The sequence below is a fragment of the Canis lupus genome, chromosome 17 (assembly GCF_048164855.1).
Source record: "Canis lupus baileyi chromosome 17, mCanLup2.hap1, whole genome shotgun sequence".
NCBI lineage: Eukaryota > Metazoa > Chordata > Mammalia > Carnivora > Canidae > Canis > Canis lupus.
Genome location: NC_132854.1, coordinates 19,873,093 through 19,891,310, shown reverse-complemented (window position 1 = coordinate 19,891,310; position 18,218 = coordinate 19,873,093). Strand labels below are relative to the sequence as shown.

General features: G+C 36.5%; 1 long non-coding RNA gene across 1 annotated transcript in view; it reads right to left on the bottom strand.

The window, feature by feature from the left end:
- Positions 1–15,412, bottom strand: part of LOC140607950 (uncharacterized) — a 30,543-nt gene extending 15,131 nt beyond the window's left edge. The window contains exon 1 of the long non-coding RNA XR_012009874.1: positions 14,805–15,412. This is a non-coding gene — a long non-coding RNA (uncharacterized lncRNA). The remainder of the gene's footprint in view (positions 1–14,804) is intronic.
- Between the last annotated feature and the right edge of the window lie 2,806 nt (positions 15,413–18,218).

Sequence of the window (18,218 nt, the reverse complement as noted above, 5' to 3'; positions counted from 1 at the left end):
TAGGAGGAAGAATAACAAAGAGTAAGTTGAGACTGGAAGAAATGGTAGTGAAGGCAATAGTACTACTTCAAGAATTTTGACAGTGAACAAATTAAAAGAGAATAGATTGGGGAAATACTGGTTTTAAACAGTAACATTTTAACTTTCAAATTTGAGAATGTTTGGTATTCATAACTAGTAAAACATTATAGTTGTTTTAAAGCCTGAACTTCTAGAAAAACATAAACAGAGCAGTTTGTGGAGAAACCAACTTCTCTTCTGAGATAGTTAGATAACTGGTATATTTTTGTTGGAGCGTGTGTACAAAGTATTTTGAATGTTGGCCTGATTTTTTCTCAGGATTTGTTCCATGTCAAAACCATAATCAAACTCCTGGAACTGCTTGGGATATCTGCCATATCATTATTCCTTCACTCTTAAGGTTCGAAGAAGTATTCCTTAAGTATCTGTGAGTATACCAGGGTAGCACTGCAGAGGGCATGGAAAAATTAGAGCTTTCACAGTTCTGGCAATGTTCCAATAGCCTGAGAGCTGAGGCTGTTAAAAGGCCACCCCAAATCTCATAGAATGTGGACTTTATGTTCATCTTAATCTCTACCCTAGCTCCATTCCACATAACAAGAATCTTCATGGACAGGACATGGAAGCAAACTGGTAACCCAGGAGAGCTTCTTTTCCTCATATCAAGGATGGTGGCAGTGAATTAGGCAATAGGCATCTTCTCTCATCTCTTCAGTGGTTTTCCACCAGACTTGAACTTCTCTAAAACCTAACTCACTACCGAGGTCCTAAATCAATCATTCCTGCCTCTAAGCAAGGCTGCTGTGAAGCAACCCAGCCACTGTTCACCAGGGAATGTGGGCACTAGGGTCAGTTCACCTCAGTTCCAGTTCTGTTCTATTGATTACTAGAAAGCTACAGTCAAATCACCTAATCTATAGAATTTTAAGACTCCTCATCTAACAACATGAAGGTAATAGTGGGTGGCATCTTAGCCCAGGATTCTTAACAATAATAAATAAGATCATATAAGTGATGCACTTAACATGGCCAATAACACAGAATAAATATTCAATAAATTAAAATTTATTAATACTATTTGTCCTCAAACATAACAGAAATGGAGTTGTGCTCCTTTGAAAAGCACATATTAAGTAATCTAATTTTTTTTTATTTTTTTTAAAGAATTTATTTATTTATTCATGAGAGACACACAGAGAGAGAGAGGCAGAGACACACAGAGGGAGAAGCAGGCTCTATGCATGGAGCCTGACGTGGGACTAGATACCGGGTCTCCAGGATCACACCCTGGGCTGAAGGTGGCGCTAAACCACTGAGCCACCTGGGCTGCTCTAAAAATTTTTTTTAAAAAGAACATGCTTAATTTTATCTAAAATTTCCCCCCAAATACTGAAATCTTACAATTCTAATGTTTTATACAATGTGCCGCATAAAATGCTGATGTAGTCTGAAACAGTATTTCTTATTCCATCTTTGACTTAGTTTGATCAATGTCTAAGTGTACAAAACCTATCCTCCTGCTGAAAGTTCACAAGGATGAAGAACTTGATAAAATTAGCAAATATAATGAAGAATAGGACAAAGAAAAAATCAGTCAAACTGTGCTTTGTGCAGGACAATAATCAGACCTATGGGGAAAAGCCAACTCGTTAAAAAGTCTTTCTTTCTTTCTTCTTTCTTTCTTTCTTTCTTTCTTTCTTTCTTTCTTTCTTTCTTTCTTTCTTTCTTCTTTCTTTCTTTCTTCTTTTCATAAAACACAAATATGCTCTGCCTCAGAAAATATTTCACTTTCTGTAAAATTTGTTTATACTTTTCACTCTTCCCACAATCTAAGAGAAGTGGGTTAGGCAGAGCCAAAGTGCTCAGCTAACTCTTACAGCTCTGACTCCTCAACCTTGGTGAAACTTAGCATCAGAGATGTTTCTCTGCTGTTATTACACTGCAATTTGATACTATGTTGAAAAAAATAAACCATTTGACTGTACTGTTTAGAAAATACTATTTCCAGGTAAAATTTCCTTTGATGGCTTCTATTCCACAGTGATTGAAACATTTACTATATCCATTTTAAGCCAAAGGCTGTTGGTCATGGTTTGGTACCAATTACAACCTTGAACTCCATATATGTTCTTCTTTCATCATTATGGTTTTTGAGATTGAAAGCATTTTTTGAGATTTCAATAAATTAAGGTTAAGTTTTATTTTCCTACTAGCATATCATCCTATAAAGGAGACTGTTTTAGGCTCCAACAAAAGGTAAATCTAGGTAGTTCTCTTTTTAAAAAGTAAGAGAAATTGGTTTATTTATACCATTATAGTATTCATTCTTTTACTGCTTTGTGGCAGTGTTAGCAAACTGAGTTTCAAAGACAAAAGGTATAAGGTTCCTATATTCTGGAATCTTACAGATTACTAAAGGAAACAGACCTTTAATCAAAATAATTCCAGTGAAAAATGTGAAGTACCATAGTAGGATAATGTGCCAAGTGCCAAATACTGTGGTAGTACAAAGGTTGAAATAAGTTATTCCCTTTAGTGTGGAAGGGAGTAAAGAGTGGAATAGACCAGAGTTGACCTAAAACAATCTTTACAGAGGAGATTACTGAGGCTTTATTTATTTATTTAGGTTAACATATTTAGATATGGAGACTTAGAGGAATTGTTTCTATTTAATCCAAGAAACAGAAGGCAGAGTCATGTCTTAAGAGTAAGGACTCTACCAGAGTCCTCACAGTTTGAAAGAAGTACAGAAAATTAAAACAGATACTGTGAAAACTATGAGAGTGAGGAAAAATATGAATAATGTGTGACATTGCTGACATCTAGTTGAGATTGGTGATGATTATGGATCCTATGCTGCAAGTTATATTAATTACTCTCACCACTGCCAACCTGTCTGGGTGCCATCACAATAGCAGCTGATAACCAGATACGTATGATTTGGGAATTTCACCAATGAAATGTAACACAAGGAAAATCATGGGAGTAAGTTTAGGATATTAGAAAGAAAAGAATTGAAATGATTCACCATTGGTCTCAACATTTTAGAGGAGGTAATATTAGAAGTATTCAATAAGGAGAAAGTTGAGAGATCCACATATAGATGAGGCTAAGAAGGCCAAAGGACAGGTGAAAAGGGAGAGATTGAGCAGACAGGCTGGTCGCAGAAATTATTTATGAATTAGTAAATTAAGATACAGGAGTTTCTGATGAAAAAAGAAAGTTTGCTGAGTTCAGTAACTACTCACATTCCGCAACTCACTACCTACATGGAATTGAGCCATTTGCTTACTTTTTCTGACCTTTCTCCTTAACAGTACAATGGTAAAAACCAGTGTTTCTCAAAATTTAGTTTTTTAAGACTCACTAGATAACTTGTTAAGCCATATATTCGAGAGTTTCTAGCTTTTGCTTTGTTTAGCTTTTTGTTTTTTTCTTCAATTTGGGATGTGGCCTGAAAATACACATTTTCTACCAGTTGACAAAAATAACTGAGGTCACTATTTGAGTTACACTGCTAAGGGCAATGTGATCTCACAGAGATAATGAGATAATGTATATAAATGTTATGTGGTATACAGTATGCAGGCAATCAAATATCAGTTTTTCTCATCTCAATGAATATTTGCTTGTTGCTCACATCTGAACAACTGTAAAAGTGTGAGGTACCATACTAGAATTTTAGAAGGAATTCCAATTACCTGAGTAAGTTACCTTTGGGTCATTTTGAAATTCTAACATTTAACATTCCCTCTCCCTAAATCGAGTGATGAGAAAACAGATTAAGACAATAATGTGAAAGGAGACTCCATAAACATTTCTGAGAAGGGGCACACCAGGTGGCTCAGTGGTTTAGCACCGCCTTCAGCCCAGGATGTGATCCTGGAGACCCGGGATCGAGTCCCACGTCGGGATCCCTGCATGGAGCCTGCTTCTCCCTCTGCCTGTGTCTCTGCCCCCCTCTCTCTCTGTCTCTCATGAATAAATAAATAAAATCTAAAAAAAAAAAAAAAAAATTTCTGAGAAATTTTGATCTAAGCACTGATGTTACATATCATTAAAATGAGATGGTCTTTGTAATTATTCCCTGTAAATACCTAACAATTCATCTTGTGATTCCTTTACCAAATACCTATTCAGTCTGATAATTCCTATATAACCATTTTCACCAATAGCTATATTATCCTTGTTCTGCCACCATGATCCCTACAGACTCACTTCAAAATTCTTTAGTTCATCAATTATTTCAACAAATATGCGCTAGTCTTTAAAGAAATAACAGAAGAGGCTGATTAATCTTTGTTTTCATTGAGCTAAGTGTATTGCTTCCATGTTGCTTCCTTCCAAAAAAGATCTGAGGGATGTTTAAAAATATGTTCAAACAATAAAACTGGTAATATAGAATGTTTATAATAACACTGTAAATAATGGGGAACCGTACATAACATCATATATATGAGTCATATATATGTATGAGCCTATATATATATATATATAGTCACTGTAACTGAGCATTCAGTTTAGCTGTCAATTTAGATACAGATAAAATGGTTTTATAATATTTTTATTGTGTAATAAAAGACAAAAATCAATTCCTCAGGATAATTAGTATTATTTCTTAAAATTAGTTTTTAAAAGGAATTTATCACTTGGGACCGTATTCAATGGATACTGAACAAAACAACAGACAATACAGTTAAAGTTACTTCTGCAGCTAAATAGAATTCAGTGGTCATATAATGTGATGAATTTTTTATTTAACTTGGGCTCTGTGCTCCCAGACATTAGTGATGGTTAAGAACATCCCCTTCCACACTTTCTGTTCTAGAAAGAGCTAATGTCAAAAAACCCCCTTCATATAATTTACTGTCCATGGACTCCCATAAGATTTGAAGATAACTCCCTTGCTTATCTGTCTCTATAAAACCTCCACTTCCTTTTTTTTTCTTTGCTCATTAAAGAGCATTCTTCCTATGTAATAAGGCTGAACAAAATCATCCTCTTAATCATGCAGGGCATTTTATCTTTCACATTATTTTGATGCTGCATAGAAATTCAGGGGGACAACATTAAAGTATTTTTCTTTTCAAGGTCTCAACCTTTTTCACTTGGCTAACTTCTTTTCCCTATTAGAGAAAGTTTAGAAAATAGGTCAGACTCCCCATTCCCATTACTTATTTAAAAGTTTAATTTTTATACATTTATTTTGCAAGTCTCAAGGCTTTAAGCATTCCCAAGTCCTGATGTTTCTTTCCATACATACTTAGTGTTCTAAATCAGAGAGAATAGCAAAGTAATTTTTGTAAAGGTGAAGGGATAATGAGGTAAAATTGAAAGAAAAAAGAAAAAGGATAGCTTCAGGGTTTTATTCTCTTCAAGTCTTTAGTCTGACTTGCTAATTTTTTTCAGAATCTTCCATCTATGAGCTAAACATTTTACGGTGGCCATTTCCAAAGAAAAGAGTTCATTGTGACACATCTATTTGCATATCCTGGTTTACTGCCTGAACTGCCAGTCCTTTTCTGGTGATAATGAACCAAGAAGTTCTGCTTTTTACGTGTATAAATTTGGGCGTTGGCACTTTCTGTCCTAGAGTTTAATTTTCAATTCCCTTCTTTACTCATTGTTCAACTTACATATTTTAAAACTTTTCTTCTCTTCAGAAAATAACAAAGATTTTCTTCACTCTATTTTCCTTCCAATTTGAAACAGAACTATTCTAGAAAACAGAGGAAGTACTCTATTAACATGAGAACCATTTTAGCCTATTGTCTTAGCTGGAATTCTACTCTGGTGCCTTAATTAGGATTTCTGCAGACTCAATCCTAAATAGTCCACATGTTTTCTCAGAATTTGGCTTCTAATCCAACTACTAAATATTTGATAAATGTTACATAAAATTTTACACAGTAACCATACAGGCTAAGTGATTGATGAACTATTCTGAGGCACCTGGGTGGCTCAGTTGGTTAATTATCTGCCTTCGGCTCAGGTGGTGAATTTAGAGAATCCTGGGATCTCTACTCAGCAGGAAGTCTGCTTCTCCCTCTCCCTCTGCCCCTACCCCCCCCACCTCACTCTTTGTCTCTTAAATAAATAAAATCTTTGAAAAAAAGAGTATGACCTGTTTCACTTGTTTACAGATACAGAAATTAATTTGTCACCAACACATAAAGCTGTTTGGTATAGAAGTCAGAACTTTTGTTTTTACTTCCTATATTAACTATTAATCATTATTATACACTCTTATTCTCATAACTTGTTGCATGGCAGCAGGTTTATTTCTTATAATAACCTTATAATAACCTAAATACAGTTGGTGAACTGTATTTACTAAGATCAAAGGAGACATGGCCTCTGTTTTATCCTAACACATTCTTTATCTGCCATAGTGTCCATAGTTATTGTAAGTGATCCTTAAACACAATTGAAACAAAAAAAATACATTTTGAAATATCGTTTCCATTTACATTACAACTAGATCTCAAAAACACCATTTGTTGTGCCCAAGATTCCGAATCTGAGAAACCACCAAGGAGCGAACACCTATGCAAACACAGGAGGGTTTATTTACAAGCTAAAGCTTGGGTCCAAGCATACCCTACACAGAGGAGCAGGGACTTGGACCCCGAGGTGAGTTCCAGCTTAGTTTTAAGGGCTGGTCTAGGGGACCTCCAGAAGGGATGGAGGAATTTCTCAAGTTCTGTTTACATTCTGATATGGGGCTTTCAAGGGCATTAAGCTGTAAGTTGTTTTTTTCTTATAACTGAAGTAATGTAAATTTGAGCTTTTATTCACAGGGGCCTGGGATAGCTGTACTTGTGCTAATGCTGAACTTAAAGTGGAATGGCCTTAATTTTCTCGGCCTCCACACATTCTCACCTTGCTTATATTATGAATGATGATGCAGAAAAAAGGAGACAAAAATTTCAGTAAAATATTTCAAATCAAGCACTTATAAAACTGCATATAAATATCCTCATGAAAATTGCTATATTTCACATAAACTTTTCAACAAAATGCTATTAGAAATATGAAAATAGTATCTCCATTCTAACTACGGGAATTTTTGTTAGCCACTTTACTAAAATGAACATAAACAGATATTCATTTTAGGTCTAATATTTACTTGTCAAGTTGATAACAAATAGAAATTACTCGAGTAAAATACATCATCATCTTACAAATATTTATTTAAGTTTGAGTTTATCATAGTCTTGATGTTCACACTGATGTAGGAAGAAGCACATGGAACATCAGATAGTTGCCAGTTATAGGTATTCCTTTAAATGTGAATTTTTACTGAAGTTAAATTAGATGCTTGTGCTGAGAACCTATTGTTCAAGGTGTTCATAGTTAATCTCCTTAGAAAATATTATTTGGGCTGCTAAAGTTTAAATTAAGAAAAAAAAAAAGATATGTTATTAGTAAAATGGCCTAGAGGAAATAAAGACTATTATGAATAGAAATCTGTCATTAGGGAACTCTATTGATGATGGGCTTATTAGTTGCCTTAATTTTAGAACTCAAGAATTAAAAAAAGACCAAAAAATTAACTATTAAAACAGAGCACAGTATGTAAAAATAGTCTTATTTTACCCTTATTTTACCTAAAATTAAAAATAATTTTCTCCATGTATAACTTGGTTCAGATTTCACATAAGTTATTTTTGACTACAGAAAAATTAGTAAAAATGAATGTTCTCAATAAATTTTGAAAAATAATCATCAGTTGTTTATTGAATCTAGTAGACTACTTGGTAGTCATGAATGCATATTCCCTTTGACCAGTAATCCACTTTTCCTATAGAAATAAAACAAGCAGTTAGTAAGCATCTCATATTGTTTGTGATAATAAAAATAGGAAATGCTCCTAATACCCATCACTAAAGAGATTGTTAGATAAAATATATCTATGCTATAAAATACTTGGAACCATTTCAAAAGAATGATGTAGATTTATATGTACTAAAATGGAAATGGGAAGATGATGATTTAAGTGAAAAAACAAATGATATAAATATTATATTCAATATTTATAAGAAAAGTAAGTATATGTGTAGTATGAATACAAATTTCTACTTCGAACTCAAGTGTCCAAAAATATAACTTTTAAAATCTTTTCTAGGGATCCCTGGGTGGCGCAGCGGTTTGGCGCCTGCCTTTGGCCCAGGGCGTGATCCTGGAGACCTGGGATCGAATCCCACATCAGGCTCCCAGTGCATGGAGCCTGCTTCTCCCTCTGCCTGTGTCTCTGCCTCTCTCTCTCTCTCTGTGACTATCATAAATAAATAAAAAAAAATTTAAAAAAAAAAAATAAAAAAAATAAATAAAATCTTTTCTATATTTCAATTTAATCTTTAAATTATCAGTTGGTGGAAATTTAATCATCTCAAGGATTTTAGTTCATCAGTCAATTTAGCATAAATTTTCTCTCCTCAGGGGTTCCATGTAATCCTGAGATCTTCCACAGTCCTGAGGCACTGATGAAGAGTGAACATCTAGCCATTGTTTCTTGGCATGTATACATGCTGGCATCTGCTAGCATTGATTCATCATTTATTTGATCTTTTGTTGTCACTACACACAGCTGGAATGTATGGTTCCCTTGACCAGTGAGAACAAAACTCTTATGAATAAACAGCTTTTAAGTAAGAAAGTTTAGGGATGCTTATGTAGTAAAGTTAACCATGGAAGATGTGTCCAGGTAGTCACTCTTCTCCCAGGATTAAGGAACAAACCAGAGTAGGGGATAAGATATAAAATTACTCTTCTGTACAACTTAATATCACCCAAAATTGGTTCAAGCCAACATGGGCTCAGAATAAAAATACAGACAATTCCATCTAAATTTGCTAGTGAAAAACCCTTTGTAATGAATACACCTTTTAACATAAGGCAGGATTTTTTTTTTTTTTTCCATTTAGAGCTCAAGACAAAATGTGAAAGGAATTCTTTCAAAGCATTTGCCAAATTTAAGTGGGAGCTGGAAAGTCCAGAAGAAAGTAGCTAATCATAGGCTAAGAATCTGAGCATAAATTTTGGCTGTCACAGATTATGGGCTACAGTGACAAAAATTAAAGAACATTGCAACCAGATTAAATAACAAAACCTGAATAGTCCTATATCTACTAAAATATAAATATGTAACTAATTTTTCTAAATTATCAAATCCCAGATGTCTTCTCTGCCAAATTATACACACCTGTATGTTTCTTTCCCACTTGGTTTTATGAGGTCAGCAAATTCTTGATTCCAAAATTTGACAAGGATATTAAGAGAATGATAGCAGACAACCTCTTATTTTTTTTTTTAAGATTTTATTTATTTATTCATGAGAGACACAGAGAGAGAGAGGCAGAGACACAGGCAGAGAGAGAAGAAGGCTCCACACAGGGGCCCAATATGGGACTTGATCTTGGGACCCCGGGAGATCATGCTCTGACCCAAAGCCAGACGCCCAACTGCTGAGCCACCCAGGTTGTACCCAGACAACCTCTTATAATCATAGATGAAAAATCCTAACCTATATCCTATGAAAAGAAAAATGTAAGTACCATGACCAAGTGAAGTTTTTTCCAAGAGAATGTAAGAGTCCAGATAATTCACCCCATAAACTGAAAATGAAACAAAAGATTATTTTGATACAGATAACTAACCTGATAAAATTTAACACTAAGTGATTAAATCTGTTAGCAAACTAGACTAAAACTAAGGACTCTTAAAAAAAAAAAAAAAAAAAAAAAAGGAGGTGTATGTATATTGGAACCAGAAATCTTAGGGCCATTTTAGAATTCTGCCTACCATGGGTAACTACCTGCAATTGTCAGCATTCAATATAATCAGTGTTAAAGTATTTGTTCCCTAAGACTGGAAAGGAAACAAAATGTCCATTCTCATAACTTCTATTCAAAACTAACTCTTATAAAGTGCAATAATGCAAGACTAAGTAATTGAGAACACAAAGATTAAAGAGGAAGAGATAAAAATGTGATTTTTGTAGACTCAAGAGAGTATATATAAAAATTTCAAAATAATTTCCCCAAAACAATTAGTATCAATAGCTGAATTTCTGAAGTGCGTTGAATGAATTGTCAATATACAAAATCCAAAGGTAGCTCAATATATCATTAAAAATAATTAAATATGAAATAAGTGAAACCATTTATTATAGCTTCAAAAATCTTCAATACCTATAAAAAAACCTAGTGAACATGTTTCAAACATTCAATTACCAAAACTACAAAATACTGAAAATAAGTGAAACCTAAGTGCTTTCACTATCCATGTTCATAGATTGGAATATTGAATGTTTATAAATGTCAATTCTTCTAAAATTTCTCTATAGATTTAAGGCATTCTCAAGATCTCAGATTTTTGTTTTGTTTTGTAATCTGGCATGTAGATTCTAAAGTTCAAATGGAAATCCAAACCTTTTGAAATCCAAGAAGCATCAGCAATGAAGGCAATATGAAATTGACACTTGAGAAAAAAAGAATATGTAAATATCCTTGAGAGATGAAAAAGTTGCTCAAACTCATTAGCCATCAAAAAATTCAATTAAAATCCCAGTAATAGCTGAGTGAAGTAAGCCAGTCGGAGAAGGACAAACATTATATGTTCTCATTCATTTGGGGAATATAAATAATAGTGAAAGGGAATATAAGGGAAGGGGGAAGAAATGTGTGGGAAATATCAGAAAGGGAGACAGAACGTAAAGACTGCTAACTCTGGGAAACGAACTGGGGGTGGTGGAAGGGGAGGAGGGCGGGGGGTGGGAGTGAATGGGTGACGGGCACTGGGGGTTATTCTGTATGTTAGTAAATTGAACACCAATAAAAAATAAATTAAAAAAAAAATCCCAGTAATAAACCACACCAAGAGAAATCACTAAAATTAAGAAGCCTAACAGATAAATTACAGAGATAGTGGTAATACTTATGCCAAACCTGGGGGCATTCTACATTTACACAAACATTATGAAAAACTATTTAGCAATGTCAATCTTAAATAAAACAAATGGTAATTAAATAATTAAACAATTATTATAAAGGGGAGTTTAATTAAATAAAGGGGAGTTTATTTAGGAATAGCACAGGAAGGGGCACGTGGGTCGCTCAGTGGTTGAGCATCTCAGGTCGTGGGATCAAGTCCTGGAATGGGCTCCCTGCAGGTAGCTTGCTTCTCTCGCTCTGCTTATGTCTCTGCTTCTCTCTGTGTGTCTCTCAAGAATAAATAAAATCTTTAAAATAAATAAATAAATTGCAAAGTTAGAATATTTAATGAAATATGAGAAGATGAACAAGATAAAGAAGATTAATGTTAGTGAAGGTCTGCCGTTAGCAGTGGGCAAGAGAAAAGCCAAACAGTTAATATACAGGAAGCCTTCTCTCTCTGACTATGTCTCTGCCTCCTTCTCTGTGTCTCTCATGAATAAATAATCTTAAAAAAAAAAAAAAAAAAAGGAAGAGCAGAGGAATTGCGATTTGGAACAAGCAAACTATGGCAAACCATAGACAAGTTCAAAGGGACAAAGTAGATGCTAGATTTTATTAGGTTCTGGGAGGAAAGTATGGAGAGTTGTTTTGAACATGAGTTCATTGGAGGAGAACAAGAGTTTGATGTTACAGCAGCTTCTCATTGGCTGCAAGTGGTGGGCAGTTTGCTTACTGAGGCATGTAGTAATCTTCCATTTTCCTGCTGGTCATGTAAGTTCAAACAAGTGTTACCTGCATAAGACCTCTCCCTTCACGGCTTCTTGACTCCACTTTAAATCAAGACTCATTTACTCATTTTCATAGCAGTATCTTATAAATAGGATGATTTTTACCTTCTAGAACCAGTAGTTCCATGCCCTGACATGTATAAACTATATGTAAGTAAAAGTGTGACAAAATAATATATATGTATGTTTATAGAAGTGTTATTTGTTATAGCCCCAAGATGGATATGAGCACTCTCCTGCAATAGTAGAGCACATATACTCTGGTATGAGGACACAATGCAATATTATATAATAATATAAAGGAAAAAAGAAAACAAAACATGTTATAGACAGTAATGTGGTTAATCACACACACAATATTGTCTGAAAGAAGCCAGACAAAAAAAGTAAATACTGTAAAATTTCATATATGTAAGTTTCAAAAAAAAAATAGTAAAAACTAACACATGTGCTAGAAATTAGGATAGTGATTACCTTTGGATATGAGTGTGGATACAACTGGGACAGACCCTGGGGGCCACCTGGGGTTCTTGATCACTGTGTTGATTATATGGACATGTTTACTTTGGAAAAATAAACTCCACACTTAGGATTTCTATAATTTTTAATTTTTTGTTCTTCAATTAAAAACTTAAAAATTCAGGTTATTGTTACCTAGACATCATCAGAATCCTCTTTCTACTTTTGAAGGTAAAGTTCAAATTTAATGTATTAGCTTTATTCTGCTACATCCTGTTACTTAAAAAATAGGCATCTGCCATTGAACACCTCCTATACTTGTATGACACCCAACCATACAGGTTCTCTGGGATCCCATGCAGGAGGAACAGTATTCCGGCTGTTCTCTGTCTGTCTGAAATCTATTCCTGAATAACTTTCAGCTGGCTTAAATGCAAATCTAATTTTACACAGGTAATGCTTAGAAGCAAACATTAAGGTCTTAAAATAGTGGTTGGTAGAGACACCCAACTAATAGAGGCTTACTTTACAAATCATCTACACTCAAATTAGTGACAATCTGGACATATATAACACAAATTGTTTTCAAGAGATTACAGCACTGTATCCAAGATGCTTATAATCAAATCTGCACTGTGATCAAAATCAAAAGACCTACACCTGTACTACATTGTTTGACATATTCATAATAACTCTCTCATAGTAATAAATTAAGGGCAGCAAAATGTTTGTAGGGATGGCGGCAATATACTCTGGAAGGAAGAATGTGTATACCAAAATTTCAGAACAATTTGCCAAGGACTATATTCACAGATAATTCCACCTCACCCCATTCTCCACACATCCAGTATTCCTAAGTCTATTGATTTTGTATATAAATCCCTCTCATTAATAAGCAATTATTTCACTGATTTCAAGTTGGTAGATGTTTCATCTCTAGGGTCAATTTTATCTGCGCACCAGTAAACAAAGCCTAAGGCCACAGATAACAGTTGACTGTAAATAAGCTGATTTTATATTTTTCATCTTTAACAGTGTATTAGAGGCCAGAGCAAGTAGCATACATATAGAGATGATTAAATAAATAGTTGATATAAATGCTAATGCCTTTTTATAGTTTTTACTTTCTCCCTGTCTTTCCCAAATGGGTGGAGACTGTATACTTCTGAGTTCTATTGCAAAATTTTTGACCCAACTTCCCTTCATGTTTGAGGATTATGTCATCTTGGTGTAGAACCTTCTCCAAACTTCTATCTTTGATCTATTATTCTCAACATAAGGAAAATGATTCATTCCTTTCCTAGTTGAAGATTTTCTTTGTGACTCTCTTTCCTTTGGCTATTCCCTGGGATTCCATCGACTATTCTGTAAGCAACCTTGTGGTAAACCAGGAGCCAGAAATAATTGTCCTCCAGGTAAACATATGTTTAAATATGTTTTAAAAATATATATTTTATTTGCTATTTACAAACACATGCCTCTGAAATTTCCTAAAAGGATGGGAAACCGAGTCAAGAGCAAATTCAATCCCACATGGCAGCTGTAGGCCATGGGCTGTGCAGAAGCTACCTTTTTTTCAGTAGGGCTCACAGCCCTAGTTAGAAGCATCGTTATTACTTCACAAGCATTTATTCCTGCCACACCTCATTTATTTATATTAAATCATAGTCAAATGGGCATTTGAACTGATAACCTCCATTAAAATTCCTAATGGGCTACCTAATAGCTCTTGTAATTTCCCTTGAAATTTAGAAATTTCTCTTGCCTCTAAAACTAACTCCTTACCAGGATAAATAATCACTATTAAAATCTGCTTCCAGTTTATTCTCTTTGTGGGGCTGAAGATGTGTCATCTGTCCCAGGTTTATTTTCCATGCTTCTCTCATTTGAGAGTTATTTGATAAAACTAAGCCATTGATTACTTTTTGTAACCTCTTTTCCTTTACTGAAACCTGTTGTTAAGAATATTAACTTCAAAATTGTTGTGCCCAAGATTGCGAATCCGAGAAACCACCAAGGAGCCCACACCGATGCAAACATAGGAGGGTTTATTTACAAGCTCCAGCTTGGGTCCAAGTATACCTGACACAGAGGAGCAGGGACTTGGACCCTGAGGCTAAGAGGCGGAGCAGCTTTATAGGGGCCAGTGGCCAATGAGATTGTAACATACGCAGAAAGTTGCACAGTCATGTGGGTCCACACGCAGGTGGCCAACTGAACTACATCTTACCCTATAGTATCCTTTTGAACTGGCCTATTACTTTGGTCAGAATTGGCGCGCAGTTTTGGCGGGCACAAGGCGGGGTTACATTTTTATGAGCCGATTTCTGGTGAGGGTGTGCTCAGCGCCTTGACTAGGGCGGGGCAGCGCCTTGAGCAATAAGCAGGTCATGTGGGGGTCACGCAGGAGGTGGCGGGTGCAGCACAAAATGGAGTTAGTCCTGCTCTGCTTGTCCAGGGGTGGGGGATTTTTGTTAAATTTCCTGGGTCCCACAAAAATATTTTAGAAAGTTTTCTAGCCCAAAGACACATATATTGGTTTTCTACTGTGGCATAAAAATCACCAAAAATTCAGCAACTTGGAACAATATTTTCTTACCATTTCAGAGGGTCTGGCAGGGCTTTCCAGTCACGCTCTGCTTAGGGTCTCGCACAGCTGTAACCAAGGTGTCCCCCCGAGCATGGCTTGACCGGACGGGCCCACCCCCAGGCTGATGGACAACGACTGTGGGCAGAACTATTTCCTTGCGGTTGGTGGGCTGAGGGCCCCAATTTCTTGCTGGCTACTGGCTGGAGGCCACTCGCTGCTGGAGGCCACCTGTAGTTCCTCGTGACGCCCCCGTTCCCGGGCCAGGGTCTCTCCCAGCATGGCCGCCTGTTTCACCAAGGCCAGCAAAGGTTCCCTGGAGCGGCCTGCTAGCAAGAGAGTCTCGCGGGATACCTCACATCACTGCGGCACGTCCTCTTGGAGGAGAAGAGAGCCCGCAGCCATCATGAACTACGTCGAGCCCCGGCGCGACCGACTCCTCAGACTGAAGGAGGCTCCATCCCGGGCACCGGCAGGGACAGCCTCTGGGTCTGAACCCTGAGAAGCAGCCGACCGGCGCGCCCAGCGGGTGCTGCTCCCAGCGGCGGCGTCCTGCTGGCGGCGCCCTCGGGCCTCCGTCCCCCGGCTCTGCAGCGCCCACCACCACACACCCCGCCTGCCGGGCTGACACCGCGCGGCGCTGAGGTGGAGCCGAGCGCTCCTGACACGAGCAGGCGGGCGGGCCGGCGGCGGAGCGTCTGCGGGAGCGAGAGCGCGCCCCGCCCCCGCCCCCGCCCCCGCCTCGGCCTCAGCCTCGCGGCCTCTGAGGGCAATCGGCCTTGGGCCGGGGGCTGCGGGGTCCCTCCCAGCGACGGGGCGTGGGGCTCAGTGTTCTCACGGACACCCGAAATCTATCGTCGTCCCTTAAAGGATGGAGAAGTGCATCCAAAAACTTCATATAAAGTAAAAAAAAAGAAAAAGAAAAAAAAAAGAAAACTGCAAACCACCAATTCGGGGCAAAGGAACGAGCCACCGCGTCTGAGCAAGGAAAAATACCGCCTAAGAAAGCAAGCTGTAGCCTCAGGCTTGGCCTTAAGGGCCGTCGAGGAGAAGGGATTACACAATGGGGACCAGGAACCTGAGAAGCTCCTGGAGACACTTGTCCTAGGATATGGAGGATTTCCCCAGCTTTGCTGAGATACACTCAACAAATATTGTACCTAAGGTGTACAACCTGATGTTTCCATGTACTTGTCCATTGTGAACTGATTACCACAATCCACCTAATTAATACGTCTGCCACTTCACATAGGTGTGTGTGTGTGTGGGGGGGTGTGTGGTGACAACACTTAAGGTGAACTTTTAAAGCAGCCCAGGTGGCTCAGCGGTTTAGCGCCGCCTTCAGCCCAGGCTGTGATCCTAGAGACCCGGGATCGAGTCCAGTGTCAGGCTCCCTGCATGGAGCCTGCTTCTCCCTCTGCCTATATCTCTCCCTCTCTGTGTCTCTCATGAATAAATAAATAAATAAAATCTTAAAAAAAAAAAAAAAATGAACTTTTAATAAATTTCATGTATACAATACAGTATACCGCACTCGATGTGTTTCGTGATCTCTTCCTTTCTAGCATTAAAATTAACTGTCACTGCATTGGTTACATTGGCTTCCCACAATGTTGAAGAAACAAAATTAATGAGCTTTAAAATATCTATTTGATGTAAACTATGAAATTTCTTAACACACACACACACACACAAACACACACACTTTTTTTTAAGACTTTATTTATTCATGAGAGACACAGAGAGAGAGGCAGAGACACAGGCAGTAGGAGATGCAGGCCCCTTACAGGGAGCGCGATGTGGGATTTGATTCAGGACCCTGGAATCACACTCTGAGCCAAAGGCAGGCACTCAACTACTAAGCCACCCAGGCATTCATCCCTTTCCTTTTTAAATAAAAACCAGAGATTCCAACTTAGGGCATGATCTTCTAGATAAATGAACTGGAAAACTATTTTCCACATATAATATGCCAACATTTATTTGTGTAAATAGTAAAATCAGTCATTGAAAATAATGACTGACTTACACACCATTACAGAAGATACAAAATGCCTACCAGTCTTTCGCACAGATGACTAACTGCAAATATATAATTTATAATTAGTAGAGTCAAGAGAGTCAAATAAGGAAAAACTGAAGCTTAAAGATAGAGTCATTAAAAAATAAAGAATTGGACAATGTATATCCAGTCTGGATTTATGCATAGAAATTCAGAATGCTTCAAAGAAGGAGTTTTTGGTAGTAGATTTTTATCATTGAATTTTTATAAATAACCAAAATCTATAATAATAAACAATATATAAAAACCACAAGTTAAATACTTTCAAGTACATAAAATAGTCTTTTAGATTCTAAAAGAAAATCATTCGGTGTGTATGTGAGTTTTGAGGGGTAGGTGGCCAGCATGGGGAGAGCTGCCAACCCCTCTATCAGAGCTGCAATTCAGCCTAATATGAGTTTTAACTTAGTGAGTGTTCAAGTCTTTTATTTTTCTCTCTCCCTAATAAAATATATTGTAGTGGATAATAATGTAGCCTCTCAATTCAAACTTAACAACTCTAAATCTTCACTTTAAAATATATTACATGAGGATTTGATAATTAATGAGATAATAGACCTGTTATGCTGTATAACAATACCTGGAAAATACAAACTGCCAGATACATCATGGCTATTTTTATCAGGGAAAAAGATACATACTATATACATTCATATGGATGCTGTTGTGTATTATACACCTAGATATGAATGTACATAAAACATACATGCTATCATATAAATATTAATATAATATGCAAAGAAACTAATTTTCTTCCACATAAAAATTAATGAAAAATGAAAGGCATCAGCATTTCATAGTAACACAAAATGTTGAATTAAGTGTTTAAACAACAGTGGGACTTAACAGTTTTCAAAAGTCAGAGTAGAAGAGAAAAATATCACTGGGGGAAACCATACTGTGGACTGCTTAATCCACTTTGACTATTAGGTAAAGAATTCTTAAGTTTTCAAGAGTAAAAATTGTCAAATGTTTACCTCACTTCATGTTGTTTATATAGCACTATAACTCCCCTAGCCAATCAGATTTGTTATTTCCTTTAGTATTAGCGCCTAACTTGGTATTCTTCAATATTTGAGACTATTCAATTATATTATAAACTTTCTAAATAACAGCAATCTTATTTGTTCTAATGCAGTTCTGCAAATTCTGTCTGGGTACTGTCAATTATGTTAAAAGCATACACAGCAACACATTATAATATAAAGAATAACACTTTCTTCCATTTCACTTTATAGCATATTTTACTTGCAAATTTTGGTATTTTAAATTTATCATTTATATAAGCATCAACTCTAATAATATTTTGTAAATGCACTGTAAATATAACCTCATGGAATGAGGCTAATTACTCCATCATAAAA